This window comes from Pieris rapae, chromosome 15, assembly GCF_905147795.1.
Source record: "Pieris rapae chromosome 15, ilPieRapa1.1, whole genome shotgun sequence".
Classification (NCBI taxonomy): domain Eukaryota; kingdom Metazoa; phylum Arthropoda; class Insecta; order Lepidoptera; family Pieridae; genus Pieris; species Pieris rapae.
The window spans coordinates 8,196,853-8,219,867 of NC_059523.1; positions in this window are offsets into that span (position 1 = coordinate 8,196,853).

A 23,015-nucleotide genomic window follows, 5' to 3' on the forward strand; every position below is an offset into this window, starting at 1 on the left:
AAAGACTATTATGATTAATGTTCCATTTGTCCCTCTTTTCCGTAGAACCAAGAATCCAGATTAAGTATTCTGATAAACGAGCTAGGTCTGGATGGCCATAGTTGCTATGGTTAGTTTAAGTTTAGTTTTTTTTTTAAACAGGGCAAACGGGCAGGAGGCTCACCTAATATTAAGTGATACCGCCGCCCATGGACACTTAATCTTTGTTCCCTTTAATGTTTGTTTTGTTTAATATTTGTATCAAATCAAATCAAAATTCATTTATTCAGTTAAGATGCGTCTTAGGGCATGCTTATGAATGTCAAAAACGTTTACAAAATTCGCGAAAGAGCAAAACTACGCCATCCGTTCGCAAAACTACTAGGAGGCCTTGTTCTGAGAAGAACGGGCAAGAAACTCGCGAAGCCATTTTTACCCTCCCTCTACATAACAATAATTCAAAGGAAAATGTCATACACCATAACGTCATTTAAGTTACATAAGTTAAAAATAAAATAAAAATCTGTTCTGTGATTTACCACATTCACCATTACATACATATTGACAACACTTCTAAGATAATAATGTATGATCACTTCGTCTGTCATGTTTGCCTTTCATCAATAAATAAATAAAATAGTACTGCAAATAAATTTTGCTAAATCTAAAACATTATTCTACACCTTCTTAATTTCTTACCTTCAAACTTAACAAAAATGTATGTATTGTACAAAAAATGTCTAATCCAATGAAATTCTATTTTGTATTTCGAATTTCATTAAATTAGTTTTATGTGAATTTATCGTAAACATAAAGTGAATTTATTAAGTGGATAATGAGTATTTGGAGATACTGACGTTTTTATTAGAATCGTAAAAGAGCCTATTGCAACCATTACGTGCCATTCTGTTTTACCGAGTGCTTAATGCCGGATAATGGACTCTCTTACTATTAATTTCGCCTTTGTTAATGAAAAGCAGTGGATTATTAAAAAACGCTTTGGTAAGTGGTAACGTAGGATCTGCATGGTCACACAGTATCAGGCTACATCACTTGTTTTTACGTCTATTTATTGTTAAGTCTTTAGACTCCATACAAATAAATAATTATATATTTTTCAAAAATATTTTAAAACGGCTTAGTCAGTCAGCTTCTTAGACGGTATTTACTATGGATAGTGTTCAGAGGACTTGTTCGTATTAATTCCAGAAGCTACGTTTCATCATCGGATGTCACACCCGTCGTTCCACAACCGAGCAATTTTGAGCAGCGCAAAAACTTGGAACCAGTTACCCGCTGAAATATTTCCGAACCAATTCGACTTAGGGTCCTTCAACAAAAGAGCTTATCAATTCTTAAAAAGTCGGCAACGCACTCGCGAGCCCTCTGGCATTGACAGTTACCATATCACTTAACAGCACGTGAGCCTGCTGTTTCTGCCATGCCCGTTTGTCCCGTGATCTATAAAAGCCGACTGATTTCAATTTAACTTTGGGGAGATTAATTAATTATAGATTATTTATTATTAATGTATAGTATTCAAGTAAGTAAAGTACTCTCTTAAAATTTTGGTCGATCAAGTCATCCCCATCGCAGTGAAATAAAAGTGATAATAATAATTGTAATGAAATTGTAACATGTTGAACAGTCAGAAAAATTAAAATAAAGATCTTTCCGATAACGTAGAATAATTTTGCTTGTTTTCCGTAATTAAAAAGTATACGGATATAAAAAAATATTTTACTTAATAAAGCAGATATTATAAATACGAAGCTTAAAACAAAACCCGAGCAACACAATTTACAAGCCACAAATTGTTCACTTTCCTTATTAGGGTTTCATTGGAAACTTTTTGGTTTTACATGGATTCGAAATCAAAAATATATTATTTCACAAGAAAATGTTGCAATGCTGAAATATTTCTGTTGTTCATTCATTAAAGTATTCAAACTTTTAAATATGTTTTATTTTCCTATTTGTCCATTTTAAATTGTTATTTTCTTACTAAGTAGTTAAAGAATTTGTGTATTGGAAATAAATTATTAGTACTTACTTACTTACTTACTTACTTATAATATTATATAGATAAGTAAACATGCAATCACTCCGCAATAGACACTGCTTTATCGACATTATATTTGCTTACAAAATTTTAAATAACTTGGTAGATTTACCTATTTGGTTGTATTGCTCCTCTACACACAGCTCTATAGGCATTGGACGACTCTGAGTACATGGGACACAGATCTATTTAATGTCAGTCTCCATGTCTTTAGGCGTAAGATGCTGCAGCCACTGTTGATCCGTGACCAATAGTGACAATTACCAAGTAGAAATATTTTTTTAATCGCACATTTGTATGTTTTAATCTAGTTTTATAATGTTTAAGTTATCATAATTTTTACCACTAAATGTTGTGCACCCTTGTCATTGATGCACATGCATGTACATTGTTTGTGTATGTCACGTGTTCTCTATGTCTGTATGAGCTTCGTTAGTGTGCGATTTAAAAAATAATAATAATAAATAAATTGTCCATACATCTCAGCAGTTGCCAATTGAATTACTATGTTTGTTTGTATTTGCTAATATAAGTATTTAAATTTAAAAGCTAAGGACTTTGTGTGAGGTGTATCAAAAAAGGTATAGCTCTGTTTTTAAATCTATCGGATTTCGAGGTATATTTGTCATTTTTGTAACGATAAAGTTGAAGTATTGGAAACATGGACTTTTCAGCAATATGGACTTGTAGCGGTGTAATTATGCCTATATCTAGAAATTTCATTACCTATAAATGTATATAGTATCATTATTTAGTAATTCTATTTTGTTCGTGGATCAGGTCCGTCGCCCCAAAACCACCATGTAATACAGTGCTTACAATAAAGGCAGTGAATGCCTATTTCGGTTTTTCATTTGTGTACCTTAACTACTATAGACTTAATATTTATATTTTAGTACACTCAAATCATAATTTATTTCTGTTAATGCGATGTTTTTTTACTAAGTAATATTTAAGATAAAAAGTCTAATATATATTAGTCAATTACAATTCCAACACCAATTTAAATAATTTATTGCCCTTCTTGATCAAATGTTTCAAGTCAAGAACGTCGAACATAATCATACTCAAATATTGATGGAACGTGGTTATGAAGATGTTACATGGGATCACTTGGAACTCGAGTCATATAAGAGTATATTACTATGAAAATTCAGCTTATGGTTTATTTAAAAAAATTGTATTACGTAGCAAATTGAATAAAAATCCCTTTACCTATAGAGCCTAGATCGAGTATTAGAGACTTTCCTGATATGACTTGAATCAATTCTGAAAGAGAGAGATGGTTTTGCTGGTAACAATTTAATTTGTTCCGTTACTGTATTTACCACTGTACTTGCTAATTAAGAGATATTATGATATCTGTTTATGCTTCTTTATATAAAGTTTCTAATATTATATTTGCAATTTTAAATAGGGACTATCGAGCAATCGGCCTGGTCTCTGAAAGGGCTAGCAATACAATTAGGTTTATTATCCTTGCTAAACTAATTATTTAGGCAGACAAACAAAACACACTAAATTACAATAATCAATGAAAAAATAAAATTGAGATTTTTTTTATTGTATAAATAATCTTAAATTGTAGAAGTTTGTATGGTGGAAACATAAACTGAACACAGTTTTTCTATCCACCAGGACGTCGAAAATATTTAGTTAATTATAATTAAACTTAATAAAGTGACATAATATACAACAAAACACGTTTACCCTCAAAAATTGCACAAACAACGCACTAAAACAATCGAAACACCGTCGCTTCATACATAGCCGATGCAAGAAACCTGTTCTTGACGAGAATTCTCAATATCAGAAACAAACAAAAAGATATCAAAAACAATAAAAAAAAATATTTTCTTATTCGGCTCGTTTCAAATATGTTATGCGTGTGTGCTGTGCTTGTAATTGGCCCTGTCTCAGCATTATGCTGAGGAGCACAGTGTTCCACAGCGCTGGTCATTCTGCCAGAGACCACAGCAGCTAGTTTTATTTATTTAGGTTACCATCAGAGTCAAACATTATTAAAAAAATTTAGAAAAATGGTACAGAGAAAAGTATCGTTATCGATAATATAAAATTAAAATTTATAACTATTATATATTAGCTTTCATGTTCTGTCTAGAAAGAGCTTTACCGTTTTTAAAATACACTTTACGGCTTAACCTAGCTAACGAAAGTCCCGAAGGTAATTCCTATAAATAAATCGTTACGATGTGTCGTTAATCTGAATTAGCGTGTAGCCGTGACATAAAGTGTGGTTTGTTGCTGCTCATAAAAGGTTAAAAAAGTTTATATCAGAAACAGTTACATACATATTTTATAAAGAAGTAAGTTATTAGACCAACAGACTAATCATTATTAAAATCAGTTACAATCTACTCATATTTCTCTTTTCATCATAGCGTACAGAAGAGCTGCAAGTTTTAATCCGATCAACTCCTACGAACACACACACACTGGTAATTGCATTGCATGTGTGTACATGGAAAGTGGCTGGTCATCGACGATTTTAATCTATCTTTGTTCAATTCTGCCAAGCGTGTTGAAAGCGGTTAGCCGGTGTGCAGTATCGTCTCTATTCGATTAAATTGCATAATAGGATACGCTAAGCCAACGCGAAACCATTTTTTTTATTCAAATCAAATCAAAATATCTTTATTCATATATGTAAACATGTACACTTATGAATGTCAAGAAAAACAAATTAAATTAACTATAACTTTACATTGACAACCAGTATTGAACTCTGTACCCCGGTTGGACAAAGAATGTGCGATTAAGACTCCATACATAATATTATTACGATATAAAATTATTTATATTCGTGCACCTAACAAAGGTTACCAACAAACCAGTTAACAAAGAGCCGATGAAATAGATAAAACACATAACCGTTCATATCGAACGCGATTAGGGTAAACGACTGAAGGAGATATATCGTGGCAGTGCGCGGAGCGTGGCGCGATGGACCAACAAATTATTGTCGCTCTGGGAGCATGGAATATCGGCCCGTGCACGTCCGACAACGTAGGCAGGGATTCTTCACCTTTTGTTAAACCTCAATTCCAATGAGTCGAGACCGGCTCTTTAAGTAGATTCTTTTGAGGACTAATTGTAAGGCAGTTTGGGTTCAAGTATTAAGTACGCTCCTTAGGTCTTTGATTTTCTTATTTCCTGATTACGTATACAGTAATTATTTAATTTACATATAGCCCACACATTGTCTATGCTTTAATGAAATGCTTGGATTCTAACAAAAAAATAATACTAATATGTACTATGGTTTTTGATAGCTTTGCGTACTTTGCTTAAAAAGAGGAACGGGGGCATAAATTCAGTAAATCTGCTTACGTTATATTTGAATGGCCCCTTTATATTTATAGATTGTCACATGTATCATTGTATCATTTATATCATTTGTATCATTGTATCTGTAACAGAAAAAAAACTAAAATAATCTAATTGTACTGTTTTATCTAAAATCTCAAGCGTTTTCCCTGTCAAAGTATATTTACGAGATTTTTATATTAAGGAAAACAACTGCACTGTAAACTGTTGCATCTAAAAAAAAGTGCGTACAAAGTACACATATCAGAAGTGAAACTTTACTTATTACTAAAAGACCCAAAGATGCACCAGTGTATGATCACTGTATGTATTTGTATATCTATATTCACACTGTATACTTACTAATGATAATATAGATAAATAAAATATATTTACTTTACTACCCAAGGCGTTATACGACATAATTGACATCTAAACTTCTAAAATGTATAAACGAAGATATCAACGAATAGCGTGTATTATTTCTCGATCTACCTTCCATTCTCTCGATCGGTCACAATCGCTCTCACCCTTTTCTTCGACAAAAACGCTGCATAATTTCGTGACGATCCATAAAAACACCCTCATGCGCCTAAAGAAGTTTCATTTCAATAAAAAGTCCTTATATTAAGATTAAGATTTGTGTGCAACATACGTACATTTTGGGATGAGATGTGAGTGTTGGGAATTTGTAGAAGAAATATTTTAGTACGACTTTTAAACATTAATTGAGTTTAGACCCGAGGTTAAGCAGCCCTGAACTAAAGGCACACATATCTACACTCTTACAAGCCAACTCGCAGAATATAAAGTACTTTGAGAATTTTTTACAACTTCGTTATCGCAAGGTTGGGTTTATGTAACTGTATTGTCCTTAAAGAGATTGCTTTTTCTATCTAAATTTGAGTTTACGGAAATTAGATTTCTATCGTAAAATATGGATTATATGGAAAAACTTAATTTCACTTCTTCACTTCTCTCGTGGTTAAGTTTTTGAAGGAAACTAAAAATAATGTGATATTTTCAAAAAATTGCCAGCTATAGTCATCAGATATATCTGTCTCTGGTAAGTGTCATAAATTAGAGAAGGAGATTGTTAGCTACATACATACAAGTGCACTTAAATATAACCTACATACATAATCTCAATAGAGATAAATGGGGCCTGGAAAACATCATTTTTATTTTATTTCTGTCAATTGTAGCAAAAAATCTACACTAATATTATAAATAGATGTAGGATCCTTTGTATAGTAATGCAATTAAAAAACATATTATTTTTAGAGCCTACATTATGACTTATAATAATAAATATAGATTGTGTATATTATTTGTAATTTTCCGTTTTCACTCCAAGATCACAATTGAAATGTAAGACAGCACAGTTGTATCAGATTACAAGTTGTCTTTTTAAAATCATTAAAGTTAAATTTATAATAACACACCTTTTCCAACGTTTTGAGATAAAAGAGGCTCGGTAAACATTTATTTTTTAATTCTGTCAAGTGTAGCTAAGCTATTATTATACAAATATAAAAATTGTAGGATCCTTTGAATAATAATTCAACCTATATTATGATATATAATAATAAACATAGATTTTGTATATTATTTGTAATTTCCCCTTTACAAAAATTAATAACAAACCTTCTCTTTTTCAGTCGCGCTCTTAATTTCTGTTCAGCACAATTTTCTCCACGTCTTCCACTTTCGTCTGGTGATGGAAATACCAGTCAATGCATTAAATAAATCTGAGGCCCAGACAAAAAAGAAAACTGAGTATTAATAAATATAATTTCACATACATTGTTTTAACTACTATACTTATTTGTCACTTTTCATCAAAGCGTAAACACCAATTTGTCAAAAAGAGACAATCATCTCATTTTAGATAAAGTCCATTATTTTTTTCATTCCTTATATTCTTTAGTATATATTAGGGAAAGCAAATAATTAAAATCCGATAGAAAATAATATCCTTTGACCAAAACAAGTTGTGACCTAAATATAATGTAGCTGACCGAAAAACAATTAATGTGCACTGTAATGAAATTCTTGTTCGCGGAACGAATTTAATACCCACATAGGTTTATGTTGCCATTCTATATCTAGTAGACTTTAAAGTGTACGGAATTATTTAACATTTAAAAACTGTTTAAAATGTTGTAAATTTTCTTAAAAAAATACGAAGAAACTTTTTCTCCAACCTAATATAAAGATGGCTTTATTTATCTAAAATAATTAATAAAACCTGCTATTGTTCTTGCATTATTTTACAGACATAGAATGTTTTTATATTTTTATATTAGTAGAGCTATTTGACAATTTCTAATACGATAGACATTGAATTATATAGTGGCGGGAGTGTTTGTAACTACATGAATGTAATAGTTTGAATATGACATCGTAGGTCATAAAAGAGATGTTTCTAAATCTATATAATAATACACGTTAATTTTAAAATGGCAAAGTCTTGGAGAAAAACTATCCTAAGCCAGTTTAAGAACGCGCCTACTACACATACCTGCCTACTACGCCTACAACTACATAGATGTTAATAGCATAACTGCGTCGATGGTTTTAAATCTGCAATATATGGAATGAATTGCATCTAATCCCTCAGTAAGCTCGGTTTAATGATGTATCTGAGCAATTAGTGCCGGTTCCCGTCAAAGGAATATTGGTGAATAAAATGTGGAGGCATTGTCAGGAACGGTATATCACAGCTCGCGGAAATTCAAAGGGCAGGAAGTACTTGATTTATGGGAGCAGTGTGTGCTCAGAGTATTAAAAATTTCATAAAAAGTTCTTTATGGATATATTTCATTGAAGATAACCTTTACTAAAAGGTCTTTTTATAGTAAGCGGTTTCGTACGATATCACTATAACTCGATTTGGTGGAAAATATAACCTTCTAGAAATTACGCTACCATTTTTTTCGTTTCATCATTTGTTTTATTAATAGGCAAGTTGTTGATAAGCCTTCTGATATATTCTTTAAAATTTTGGGCCTAAGGCATCCATTTCCTAACGATGTTTCCTTCGTCGTAGTGACGAGTGTCATCGAAATGACAGCACATAAAATGTGTATTCCACATTAGTGAACAAACGTAATTCGAACACTTAATCAGGGTTGAGAGGCGATTGCTCAAGCTACAAGGCCCTCACTCTATATATCGAGTATAATTGGATATTTGATGCACTTCATAGACCATTATTATATTCCTTACATGCATTTTATTTTCATACTTTCAATTTGAGTTGCTAGAAAGATATCGAACCATTACTAAGATTTATTATTTATGCATTAAAATCTTATATGGTAATTGTAGGTACTCTCCTCAAAAAAAAATTCTTAATAACATTATCGGACTGAAATTGATAGTCTAATTTCTTTCTATTCTATTTCTAAAATTCTTTTACCATTATAGTGCTACAACATCGCTAACATAGACATCGAATTCTAAATAAATGTAAATAAATGTCGTAAATAAATCTAAATAAATGTCGGCTACAAGATCACTAGTAACTTATATATTCACTGAAACAGCTTCTAATAATTATAATTCGTATTCCGAATGAGGTAATTTGCAAAGACCGGTGTTTGAACTCATATGGTTGAATGAAGAAATGAAAAAAGATGAATTTACCTTTGTGGGCGGCCAATTCGAACCTAAACTTTTGTTTTACATACAGTAAAAGGAATATTTCCAACGGTCGGTTAGTCATGCGGGGCCTTACATGCGTACTTTGTGAATAATTTGCAAGAGCGGCGCGGGCACGGGTGAAGGCGTGGAAGAGTTATTATGAATGTACAATCGCTAAATTGCTGTTATTTCTTCGGAATCGTAGTCACATGTATTCTTAGCACTCATCCATTTGATCCATTGTGTGTCATGTCCTGGCTAATAACGGGAGCCTATCTTCCAGAAGCTTAGAAGTTTTCTGGAACCTTCGCTGGCTTCACGACCTCAAACCTCCGAGGATGTCACATGTAAAATACTGTTTATATACATTTATTAAACATCTGTGCTCTAATAATTGTACCAATTCCTAACTGGGTTGGCAGTCCTCCTTATCAATTCTTTCGCTCCATATTGATTATTAAGTTTCACATAAATACCCTACTTACTGGGGGCCTGAGATTCAGCTAAGCCAAGCATCATTGATAATTGCAATGCTGGTGTATTTAAAAGATCTGATTAAAAAAACACCAAAGTTCTGTAGGAATTCTAATAACATTGGGTACTATTTTTGATTATGCACAAAATATCTTCAAAACGTCAAAAGTAGCCAGTCGTACGATCGGTTGCGTAATAACCCTATCGTGTAGGCGTCGGGGTGAGGCCCAAGGGAGGTGGGGGAGGGGTGAAGTAACAGGATTTAATGGGCAGAGGATTGCTGGCCGTTGGAGATATCCACATCGAGGATAACCACTATTACGATTTAGCGGCTTCACAAATTCGCGGCCAATTAGAATTAGGGATATCAAACGGAATTCTGAAAACTCATTTAAATTGAACGCCGTTAGAAATCATATGGTTAATTGCGTCGTTTCATGTTTCCGACTGCTTTTATCATATGTAACTTGCCTCGCATATACTTAAAGCTTATAAATTATAACTCAAAATTAGGAAAAATTGGTTGTGCAACATCCCTCTGCCTGCCTCGTGTGATCATTTGCTGGTTACCCAAGGGTGTTTCCTAAGCAGTGCAACAGAAAGAACATTCCAGCAGCACAGCCGTGATTCAAATTTCAGAGATAAGGGTAAAAACCACAAACCTGGTAAGCCACAAGCCTGGTAAGCCGCTGCATGAACTCTCCTTCTCTGTTTCTCATAACCCAAACTAAGAGTTGACATAAAAGGTAATCTATAAATTATATTTTTAAACGGCCCAAGCGGAGGTCCGAGGCTCGCAGGAGACGCCTTTGCGCTAGTCGCGGGAAAACGCTTAGCTACGCTCGTCAAAACAGCCCGAGCTGAGCTGTAAAGGCCCTTAAGGCCAATAGGGAGATTTCAATAAAAATATATTTTATTATAAATGTTAGATGGCACACAAAGCAACTACGAGTATTTATTAATAAAAACTCCAGATTCTTGGAACTCAAGTTAAATTTTACGACACATTAGATCTTTTAAACTGAATTAAAAAAAAAATAATAACCAATTCGACTTTGGGTCCTTCAAGAAAAGAGCGTTTAGTTCTTAAAAGGCTGGCAACGCACTCGCAAACCCTCTGGCATCGAGTGTCCATGGGCGGCGGTATCACTTAACATCAGGTGAACCTCCTGCCCGTTTGCCCCCTTTTTTTATGTCTATAAAATAATAAATATAAATAAACAAAACAAATAAATTAATTAAAAACTTCCTCTGAAATCTCAACCCTACCATACAAACTTTGTCCCCATTGAACACATGTAATAAATCCCAAACAGTTTTGTATCGTGATTTGCATAGCTTAAAGATTTGCGATTAGAGAGGTATGGAACAAACTTTAGCATAACTCTCAGTGTTAAGTAAATAAGTAACTTCCAAGTTTGAGGCGAATGCTATTAACTGTTTAGTAGTTTAAGAAACGGCTTCCCTTGATATAATCTAGTTTACGCTTAATCAAAATTCCGGGTCAGGCTCAATATAACACACATAGTGGTTATACTCACTACGCTAAATTAACTCTTTGGAAACCTTGATGAAGGCTGTGAAAGCTAGATGGTTGTGAAAGCAAAATACTTTTGAAGAATAAATGGTAAAATATTAACGGTCATTTTGAAAGAAATTCCTTATAAAAACGAAGACGCAAGTGGTTTCGTAAGATTGTGATTATGTTAAAGAATAAACCATGCATTTCGTTTATTTACGATGATTATGTTTCGATAATCCATATATGTTTACTAGGTCTACTTATCTTCAGCATTTTTCATAAATATAACAATAATTTTTGAAACTGTTTTATCTTAAAAAATCTTAAAGCTTTCTCTAAATTACTTGATACTTTATAATATGATAAAGCTATGTTTGTTTCATATAATTAAATAGTTCATTACTTATTGTAAATAAAATTTAAAATGACAAATTGTTATTTATTTGAACAAAAAACAAATTTTATGGATTACAATCATGTATACAGTATATTCAATTTTCTCTACTTACAAAGTAAAAGAAAATTAAGACAAATGTAAAAAAAATATAAAAAGTTTTCTCCACACTAGTTTAACTTTCTCCAAACCGCAAAAACATCAACAAAAAGTGAGTCATAGAAGTATACGCACGAACTACGGCTAAAAATGTTTACTTACGAAGGCGCGCAGCAATATAATAAACAACAGACAAGTATAAAAAAATACTTCTTTTATATATTCAAATCCAGGCTGGGTGAATATGTGAAACAAAATTACTTTTAATTTCATTTTCTAACAATTGGTTTTTATTCGTGTGTCTTTGGTTACCTCTACTTTTAGGTTTGTTGCATGTACGGTTTGTGATTATTTGAGAACGACCACAATGTTATGTCTACCTGAAGTATTGTTCTCATGTAAGTGGCATTTTTGCCTTTTTTGAGAAAATAAAGTCTTTAAACCTAAGAAGTTTGGTTGCTTTGGCATTGTAAATCAAATCAAATATATCTTTCAGGGGCGTAGCTACCGCCGTATTTGCCGTATCAATTATACGGGGCCCCCGGGCCATGGGGGCCCCCAAAGTGTGTAAGGAAAAAGAATAAAAACTTTCTAATTTATTTTATTTTACAAATGACAAAATTCTATAAAGCAATTCCTTTTTTTCCCGCCTTAAGCGTGCGTTCAAAAGTTGGCAACACTACATCGTTATGGTGGGCTGCGGGACTTCCCCGTTTTACTTACTTCATCTTCAACTCAGCGGGGAATCCCCGGGAATCCTTCATCGATATCGCGATGTACGTGTACGTAAATAATGACTTACAGAAATCTAGTATTTTATTAAGTAATCTTTTTATAATAGACTGTGCCAATTAAGAAATCAGAATTCATTTAATAGTTTGCTAAATGAATCCAAAGATTTAGCAAAAAAGTGGGGGGTAACAACTGTTTTTAAAAACAGTAGGCGAAAGATAACGAAGCGTTTTTTTGATGAGTTATCACAAAATGAGAGAATTTCCGACCCGGAATCCTATTTCAAAGTCAATGTATACTATTGCTGTTTAGATATATTAATTTCTTAAACTAAAGAAAGATTTCAGAGCCTTTGCAACCTGAGTAGTATATTCGAAATATTACAACCGGAAACTCCTATCTTCTTCAAGCGAAGAGATATTAAACGCTTCCGGAAAACTGTCTGCTAAATACAGTAAAGACATGTCACTTAATCTTTGTGACCAATTAAAGGCTCTAAAAACATGCTTAAATTCTGAAATAAAAAAAAATTATTCCATTAAAGAACTCATTGAATTATTGCAAGTAAAATTCAATAGCCTTGCATCCAGTTTTCCCAAGGCAATCACAGCATGCTTTTTATTCTTGACCCTTCCAGTTACAACCGCGACGGCAGAAAGAAGTTTTTCAAAATTAAAACTAATAAAACATTACTTAAGAACTTCGATGGGACAAGAACGGCTGTCAGACATCTCACTATTGTCCATAGAGGCAGAAACTTTAGAAAAACTAAAATCATCATCAGCCATAAATGATTTAATAAATCAGTTTGCCGATAAAAAGGCAAGGAGAGTGAATATTTAAAATTCGATTTTTATTTGTAAAATGGGTAAATTATGTGATAAATAAATATTACTTCTCACAATATTTTTTTCTTTTGTGAAAAATCTTTACCTCCATATAAGGGCCTCCAAAAAAATTTTTATACGGGGCCCCGACAAGGCACGCTACGCCACTGATATCTTTATTCATATAGGTAAACATGTACACTTATGAACGTCAAGAAAAACAAATTTAATTCGCCACAAACCAGTTCGCAAGTCAAGGGCGTAGAGCGGGTAAGAAGAACTGGCAAGAAACTTTCCGCCACTCTTTTCAATCGCCAAGTTTTTAATACAAATTGTTTGAACTGGAGCCAATCAATCCCAAGGATGAAGATCATTTAAGTATTCGTCACATTTTAAAAGGGTTTTTTATTAATGATTTTCTTTTAACATTGAATTTATTTAGTGATAGTTCTCTCATTTCGCTTGTGAGTTTGTTGTAAAAACGAATACAATTTCCATATAAGGAGTAGTTTATCTCCTGGAGCCTGGTTGGTCGCACACTCAAATTAGTTCTATTACGCGTATTATACTGGTGAAAGTCACCATTTGTTTTAAAATCGACCGAATACCTTTAACGTTGACAGCATTTCCTCGCTGTATTACGATATTTATTCGTTGACAATTGTACCACCTTGACATTTTGTACCATATTCGTGCAATGAATAAATTATTATTATTATTATTATTAAAGAACCAGCTCTGGTGTTACCGGTACTATCTACCAGGCGACAATTTCAATCTTTAATAATCTTTCACATTTCAGATCAAGAACATCGCGATTGAATGAAAAGGTGAATATTTTATAAAGATATTTTAAAAAGGCAACTCTAAAGTACTCAATTGAGTTAACACCTTTTAAAGGTTGTAAGGCAGTATCGTGCAGTAATCTCTTTTTCCCATTTGCTCATGATTGTAAATAGCCTTTATTATTTCATAGCCACAGGTAACCTGTTATAGTTGAAATATTAATACTTACCACAAAATTAAATCTTTCATCGGAACATGGATTTACAGTTTTAATTAGTATTTATCCGACTAGTTGGTCGGAAATAAAATGATAATCATAACGTATATGATCATCAATCATAATATATATATAACTATATATATATATATATATATATAGTTATATATATAACTATATATATATATATATATATAGTTATATATATATTACGTACGTACGTACGTACGTTACGTACGTACGAATGATCTAATTGTAACCTTTAAATCCTTTATAAAAACATACCATTAAATATTATCAATAATTAGTCAAAGAACACAATAAGTTATTATTTTGTTTGTTTGTTGAATTTATGTTGTAAACTGTCAAAGTGCTGTTATAAACTGTCAAAGATTTTTTTAATTTGATAATCGATATTTCGAGAGACTGATAGAATATTATATTTGAAATTATGCTTTTTCATTTATTTAAGTACACTTTGTACAGTTCAAAGTACTAAAATTACCAAAAAAAAAGGGATATAACCCAGAATCCAGATTATATACGGCAAAAATTTGCACGGCACAGAGCGGCGTGCTGTTTAAATTTTCAAGAGCGGAGCGGGCGGGTGAAGTATCACGAGTTCATAAATTAGTTACTTTACGAGGGAAAGGTCGCGTCCCCGTGGCCCGTGTATAATTTTCATTTAAACACGAGCAGCCACAGGTCCCAGTCGTAAATCAGCTCTGAATGGTCACCCTTTTGAATCTCGGCGGTGACGCGCGTCCGCGGCCATCGCTCAACAATGTAAAGATGTAATACAATCTTTTATTTCCACGTACCATTTTGCACGTAAATGGGCGAGCTCTGTTTAGATTACCTTATTTATATTGGAATTAATCTCGTGAGAATTGAACAATGTCTTGCAAAGAAATTGCAAACGTGACATATTTTGTAGGTATAACCACAAATATTTATTTATTTATTTCCAGTAAATTTTCCTATCTTAACAGTTACAACTAATGCGATAGAATTCCATTATATTACCCACACCAACTAACCTACATACAAACATTAAAAAAATTAAACTTAAATTCCTAAATCTTATAACTAACAATATATAAATAGAATTACGTAAAAAACAGTTTAAAAAATTTAAACAAAAGATTTCGCCAAATACTAAATTATTTAATCTTGTATAAAAATACCCACCTGCTAATTTTTAACCCAAAACGTTTATTACAAAACCCTTTAATCTGATTTTCCTAAATTCTCAATTAACAGCATTAAGATAAATGTTAGAGATAAACATCAGGAAAATGGTATGTATCAGACCTAATATCGATGTAGCAGGCACAGAAGAATGACCTACTTCTCTGTAAAGTATAAAAAAGACAAATCTACTTTAAAACTCATTAAGGGTTATGCATCTTAATGATTAATGTTTAGAAAACTTTAGTTCTCATTACAAAAAAAATATTGTATTTACATGTGAAACTTAATATTAATATGTACCTATATATCTAGGTAACTAGCGAGATACACGTCGCCATTAGCCGTCTCAATTTTAGTCAACTGTGTTCACTCTAACATGCATCTTTAATGCCCTTTTGAATTTGTCAAACACACCAATATTGCGAATTTTAGATGGTAATTGATTACATAATTGCACACCCCCATACCTAATAGAGTTCTTCAAATAATTTGTACGCGGCTTCGGCAAGATAAGCAAACTCGCTCGACGAGTATTGCGTGTAAAAAAAATCAAATACACAACGTATTTTATTTTTTTATATATATAATTATAGTCGTACTTTGTACAGCAGAACTTGTATTTTTTTAACGATTTAGTATCTTTTTAACGATTAAACATGCCAATTTCACGAAGTTACAGTAAATAGCATCTTCGAGAGTAGATTGGACATGCAGACTTTGGCGTGAACGACAATCAACAAAGTTCATGCGGGACCAAGCTGTAAAGCATCCGAAACATAATTGAGACAATACAGCTCAACTGAGAACTATGACGAAATAAGAAATAATCACATGAAATAGACAAAATAGATATGTATATGATTCACATATTCTACGTTTTAGGGAGTGTATACTCCTATATCACCGTGCCGTGAAGATATGAGACTCATATTGGGTTGACATGGATATGTTGTTATGTTAAAATTTAACAATTTTTTTTTGTAAATTCATATGAGAAATAAAATTATTCTTACCGTAAATTTTATTACAATTCCTTCACTAATTAATCGAAAGAAACTTCGCTCCATCCGGGTGTCCCTTGACACCTCTCAAGTTTTTTTTTATAGAACTGGCAGGTGAGCCAAGTAATACCGTCGCCCAAGTCACTCTCAATGCCAAAGGCTCGCGAGTGCGTTGCCGGCCAATGTTTTAACTTGGATTTCTATCGCTAATCTTTATTTCTTGTTCTTCTTGAAAGATAAGAACACAATTGCTGAAAATGCCATAAGCTGTTTAACGCGCACCTGGGAAATTGTCTGTAACATTATTAAGATGAAAATAGTACGAACGGATTCATGAACGAGCACCTGACTGAAAGTGGATTGACACTGGAGATCTGGTGTACAGTCTACAGAAGAACGAGACTCTGCAACGACATGCTATCGAAGAGTTCTGGCGTACTTTGCCCGTAGCGAACCAGATAGCCTGGGTAAGATGGTGGCAAAAGGCCGCGGAGTAGATCGCCACCCGCACGTTTGAACTTACAGTGCCGCAACCTTAAGCAATGAAGAATACGACTCCGAAGAACTAAAATATTCTTACATCTCTTACTGTGAAATCATATTTGCGCTCTCATACAATTGTAACGTTGTACTTTAGTTACGGTTCAATAACACTGTATAATTGACTTGCGAACTTGTAGTAAATGTAATTTTAGAATCAATTTAACATCTTTTGATGACGTTAATTCTAAAATTTTAAAACTACAATAACTGTACGTGTTTTAGGCAAATGTGAGCGATAAATACTGTTCATTTAAATATTTTGACACTTCCATTATTCTATAATAGGGCATTGCTTGTGACGTAATATCCCTAAATATGCAAATTCCATTTCACGAAACTTCAGCGAAATATTGCGAAAGTTTAGAAAAATATTTAGAAAATCGGTTCCCGTAAAGGCACCCTTGTTAGTTGGTGAATGGGGTTTTGGATTATAAAAGTACTTTCGGTATGGATACTTCATTTGTTTTCCGCATTTTCATTACGAGTCAAAGTCAAAGTTAAAAATCATTTATATTCATAGGTATGTACACTTATGAATGTAAAAAAAAACATTAAATGCTTCTAATTTTACATTGACTGCCAGTTCTCAAATCAAGGGCGTAGAACGGAAGAGAAGAACTTAAACTTTCCGCCTCTCTTTATAATCGCCCAGTATTTAGTTTTAGAAAAGGTTTGTAAGGAGCTGCAACTATTACACCACGTTTCACATGACACCTTAAGTAATAAATAATAATAAAATAAATTAAAAACAAAGATTTGTCCTCCATCAGCATGGTGAAATGGGAGCACGCACTTACATTCTGTAACGGGTGAAATAGCACATACATTCTCGTGGGAGAGTGTAGAAGATATTATAGAAATTGGCATCTCCATGCGAATATTATATCGAAAGCTTTCACACTCAATCCCACACATACACTCCATTACAGAGTCATTATATTCATTATCATTTTGCCGTTTGGACGGTAATAAATCAATTAACAGATATAGCGGCCCCTGTCTGTGAATTTGGGTGGAACTGGACATGAGCACTTTTGTTCTGGTAATATATCTACTCACTTTTTAGTGGCTAATATTGCCGCTACAAAATAGTTACATTCTTTAATAAAACTTTTCAAATATTTGAAATATGAATTACCAGGTTTTGTGCACTATTTCGGTTGCGTGTAAACGTATAGAAAGTTTCGTTTACATTTTCGATACAAATAAATTAGTTTTCTTTTTAGTACTACTTCCTCTAATATTAGTGTAGATTTCCTTCCTTCATGACATGTTAGCGAACGAGGTTGTAAATTAATACTGATGTGAGAATCCAAAGTCGAATTAAACTTTGAAATGATATACCATGGCCATAAATAATAATTTAACAGCACATTAGGGGGCGGATGGTCCACTCAATTTTGTAATTTGTCCCTCAACTCATTACCTCCTCAACCAAGAACCAACATTTACAATATTCACGAAGGCAACATTATAAGTTTTGCACAAAGTTATCCAATTTAAAATTAAAATCTCTTATTATTTAACTTACAACTGAGGATTTAACTGAACGTTTCTCAGATTTCGTATACAAATAAATGGACATTTCACTATGATAAATATGATTAATTATTATTGTTTTACTTGATTTGATGTGTTTTGCTATGCAAACATAGGGCCTCTATATCTTGTGTAGGTCTGTATGTATATAAATGAAACAAAGGTAGGCAATTTCAAAAGTAAGCCGATGAAATCATGGAAATGTCTGGAAAGACTAAGACATGGACGAGATTGGTATACAAGGATAAATGGAGGACAAAGTGGGTGGCCTTTACCTGTGTAATGTATTTGTATTTCTGATATAAGGCTAAATAAAAAAATGTTATAAGTTGTTAGTAAGTAATAAGTACTTTCTACACCTTAAATAGTTTTCTTTAATATCTGATGGCTGATATTTACTGACAACTAGAAATATTAATAAGAGTACACCTCTATAACATCCTGAAGATTATAAATTCCATTCCCAGTAAAATAATATTTTAAGGCCTTGAGAAGTGGGGAATCCATAAATACTTTTCTACAGAAATAAACAAGAACACTGTTTATTCACGTAAAATATTGTACATAAGAAACCTCATTATATACAACCTCGTTACCCGCAAATAAAAAGCTTTCCGGGTCTAAGTAAATATTTAAAAGCGACCGGCCGAGATGGCATCTCTAATGTGCTATTAACTCCGCAACCGCGTGTTTCAGACGCAACTAGTACACGTGGTATAAGCGAAATTTTACACACACATACATATACATACTTTATAGAAAACTAGGGTCTTTCAACTACTAAAACTATTACACTATTACTAAACTATTATAGCATTACAATGTGGATTTTTGAACTCAGGCCTCTAGTTTTGTTGTTAATTCATTGCCAATATGTACATATCTATATTTATATTATATTAGTATAGATAGAAAGCCATAGAAGTGAAGTAACAAACTGTACACAACAGAAAACATGTCAAATGTCTTTTTAGAAATAGGTAATTTGTATATTGATTTATATATTAAGATAAGTTTAGATTTCTTTAACCTTTGTTTAATTTACCACTTAAACTAGAAACATTTGATTTAATTAAAATTATCGATTTACGCCTTAAAATTACCTAAATACATAATTAAAATAAGCGTAACCAAGCGGTGTTGGCCTAGTGGCTACAGCGTGGACTCTCAACTCTAAGGTCGTAGGTTCGTTAAAAAATAAATAAATCAGGGCAATCAATACAACCTCTTCAGGTTTGGGTCTCTAATTTCTGAATCTGTTTCATGATAATTTATCAATCTAATAGACAGGTGATCAGCCTCTAGTGCCTAACACACGCCGTCGAGTTTTTAGGTTTAAGATATGTCGGTTTCCTCACGATGTTTTCCTTCACCGTTCGAGCAAATGTTAAATGCGCACATAGAAAGAAAGTCCATTGGTGCACACCTCAGGATCGAACCTACGACCTCAGGTACGAGAGTCGCACGCTGAAGCCACTAGAAACTCTGCTCTATTATATTCAATATAATATTAATGACGTACAGCCAAAAGTCGCTCTCACTGTAAACACATTATGAAATTTAAAATCTAGAGAAAATCGAATATTCTGATACACGAGTTTTCAGGATGGCAACTTTAATTACTTCCTGGCAGACTGGCGGCAACATTAATGCCCATTAGTGCGGGCTTTTTAAATTTCCCAGTACATATTGGACACGTATGTGGTTAGACTGCGGGGAATGCACTTTACTAGTAATCACTTTTCGTGTTGTTTTTAAACAAACAGCTTTAGTCGTTTTTGAAAATGTAAAGAATAAGAGAGATGCTTTGCTTTGTTCATTTTTAAATTATACTTGAATTTATAAAAGTATTTGTTGTGTATACCTGATAGTTGTCTAATGTATTAATAATTGTGAAATAAAAATATATGCTACTGCGTTTTGATTTTGTTATTTATTTACATACATGATATTTAAATCTTTCTTTCGTTCTTTAGGTTCGCAATACTTTACAAAATTGTTATATGAGGGTAATGAAGATGATGAAATCACGTAACCCTCCAATTGAGATATGAAAATTTGGATTGTATATTATGTTGTGTTGTCAAGTGCCCGTACCTGACAGACGTCATATATGTTAGGGGCTTCACTAAGATATTTTTGTACACCGTAGAAGGCGCTCATACTAGTTTAAATCCTTTTGTTACTAAGATTATCTTATATATAAAATTCTTGTGTCACGGGGTTAGTAAACGAACTCCTCCGAAACGGCTCGACCGATTCTCATGAAATTTTGTGTGCGTATTAGGTAAGTCTGAGAATCGAACAACATCTATTTTTCATCCCCCTAAATGTTAAGCGTGGTCCACCCCTAAATTTTTTTATTTATTTTTTAGACAAAATTTTTCGTTTTTATACGAATTTTATTTGATACACCATACAAAAATACACCCACCTCTAAATTTTCACCCCCCTACAATCATCCCTTATGTTTTTTTTGTTAATTATAAACTTAAATTTTTTGGCACAAAAACATGGCAAAGCAACGTTTGCCGGGTCAGCTAGTATAGTATATATTTATTCTTTATTCTTTATTTGCCTTGAATAAATATATTTGTATAATAATACTACCTAAAGTCTATTTTATCTTATCAATAAACACAGCGTTAATTCGATTACCAATTTGGGGCAGCGATTCAAACAATTGTCAGTAATAGTAATTACTTAGTACGTTTATCGTCAAAAGACAGTCATTACGCCTGCTATTACAGAAATGGACAATAAAGGAAAAGTCAGAGGCGGTAACGAGGCGAGAAGTTGGTCGCTTAGTGACTAACGGGTCACGTACTGCTAATATTTGAGAGGCAGTAGTTGCATTTGCGAACATTGAAACGCACGTAATAGAAACCATTTAAATTGATAGCTGTTTTGTTACTGTATTTAATAGAAATCCCAAAGTTACAGAAATGTAAACATAAGTTTTTATTTAATTTATTTATTTTTTTAACACTTCGTTACATAAAAAAATTAAACATAATTTGAGTGAAAAGCAACTGGCGGCCTTATCGCTTTAGAGCGATTTCTTCCAGACAACCACTGCTTTTTATTGCTTTTGAATACCATCAGTTAGTGTTAGTGCCTTGAAGAATACGTTTAATTGATATTTTTATACACTTGGAAATAAATAAGTAGCAAAAACTTATAGTTATAATTCACAAACTAAGATTGCGAAATCAACATCTCCCAGTTGCATTAAATGTTAGGATTTTTTAATAAAGAAACATACATTTGCAAAAACGAAAAACCCGTATTATGGTAGGTAGGTGGACTCATTTTCCAACTAGACTCAAATTTGGGCCATTCTGCGTAAAACCCTGGCTAATTTAGCCAGCCTAGCTCCTTCCAGAAGCACAGAAGTCTCCTGGGCACTTCACAGGCTTCACGGAGCGACGTCACTGTTCCGAGGATTTCCGTACGTTTAGCTACAGCCTCGCATTCCAATTTCCAGGACTACGTGGGTGACTGATTCCTCTGCGCTGAAACAACCTCTGCACATGAGGCTGTCCGTCGCGCATAGGACAAACCCGTAATATGACGACGTATTTAAAATGCGAAGCGAATGTATGAATTTCTTGTATACCATTTTCTCATACATACAAACTATGTGAAATCTATACTGATTGTAAAGATATGAATTCCGCCGACTATCGCCATCCTAATCCCTTTTATTAAATATTTATATCCAGCTTCTGAAACACTATGGTTGCAGACATAAGTAATTGCTATTTTTAACATGTCTGCGAACTAAATTTAATTATTTACCAAACACTTTACATTTTGGCAACCTCGTATCTCCTGTCAAAGTTTATAACGCAAATAATAATTAATTACCCGACCACGACCTTTGTATGAAACTCTTTAACGTTGTGTTCTACCACAAATTAAACAATAGACCTAAATTAAAATACAGTTTAAAACAGGTTTATTACAGCCAGGATTGTGATTAAATAATCGTGATCAAAATACTTATAAAACTTGATCTTTTGCGTAATATCAAAGGTCTTTTTCCCCATCTAAACGACTAAAATAACATAATACGCCTGCATACAACTATAGCTAGAATTGGCAAATTTCCGGACTCTGCCCGACCACGGTTATATCTGTAGGATATATTATAGATCTTAACTGAATGTTTTTTATCGATGTCTATATAAAAAATAAATCAGTGGTGCTATAACCTCTTTAGGTCCTGGCCTCAGATTTCTGAATCTGTTACATGATATTTTTTTTTCTTAAATCTAATAGAAAAGTGAACAGCCTCCATTGCCTGACACACGTTGACTTTTTGGGTCTAAGATATGCCAGTTTCCTCACGATGTTTTCCTTCACCGTTCGAGTAAATGTTAAATGCGCAAATAGAAAGAAAGTCCATTGGTGCACAGCCTCGATCGAACCTACGACCTCAGCCGAAGGACAACACTGATCGATGTCTACATACTTCGATCATTTACATTGCAAATAAATTTATACAATATCAATAGGCTACGATCGGAAGCAATAACTTACACTAATAAAGCAATACCTAACTCATTTACATACCCCATTATAGCTAATAAAAAGGCAATATTCGCAAGTTTTTGCAAGTTTTGTCTGCAAATTGAAGTTCGTGCGCAAATAATTGTCTATTTTCCA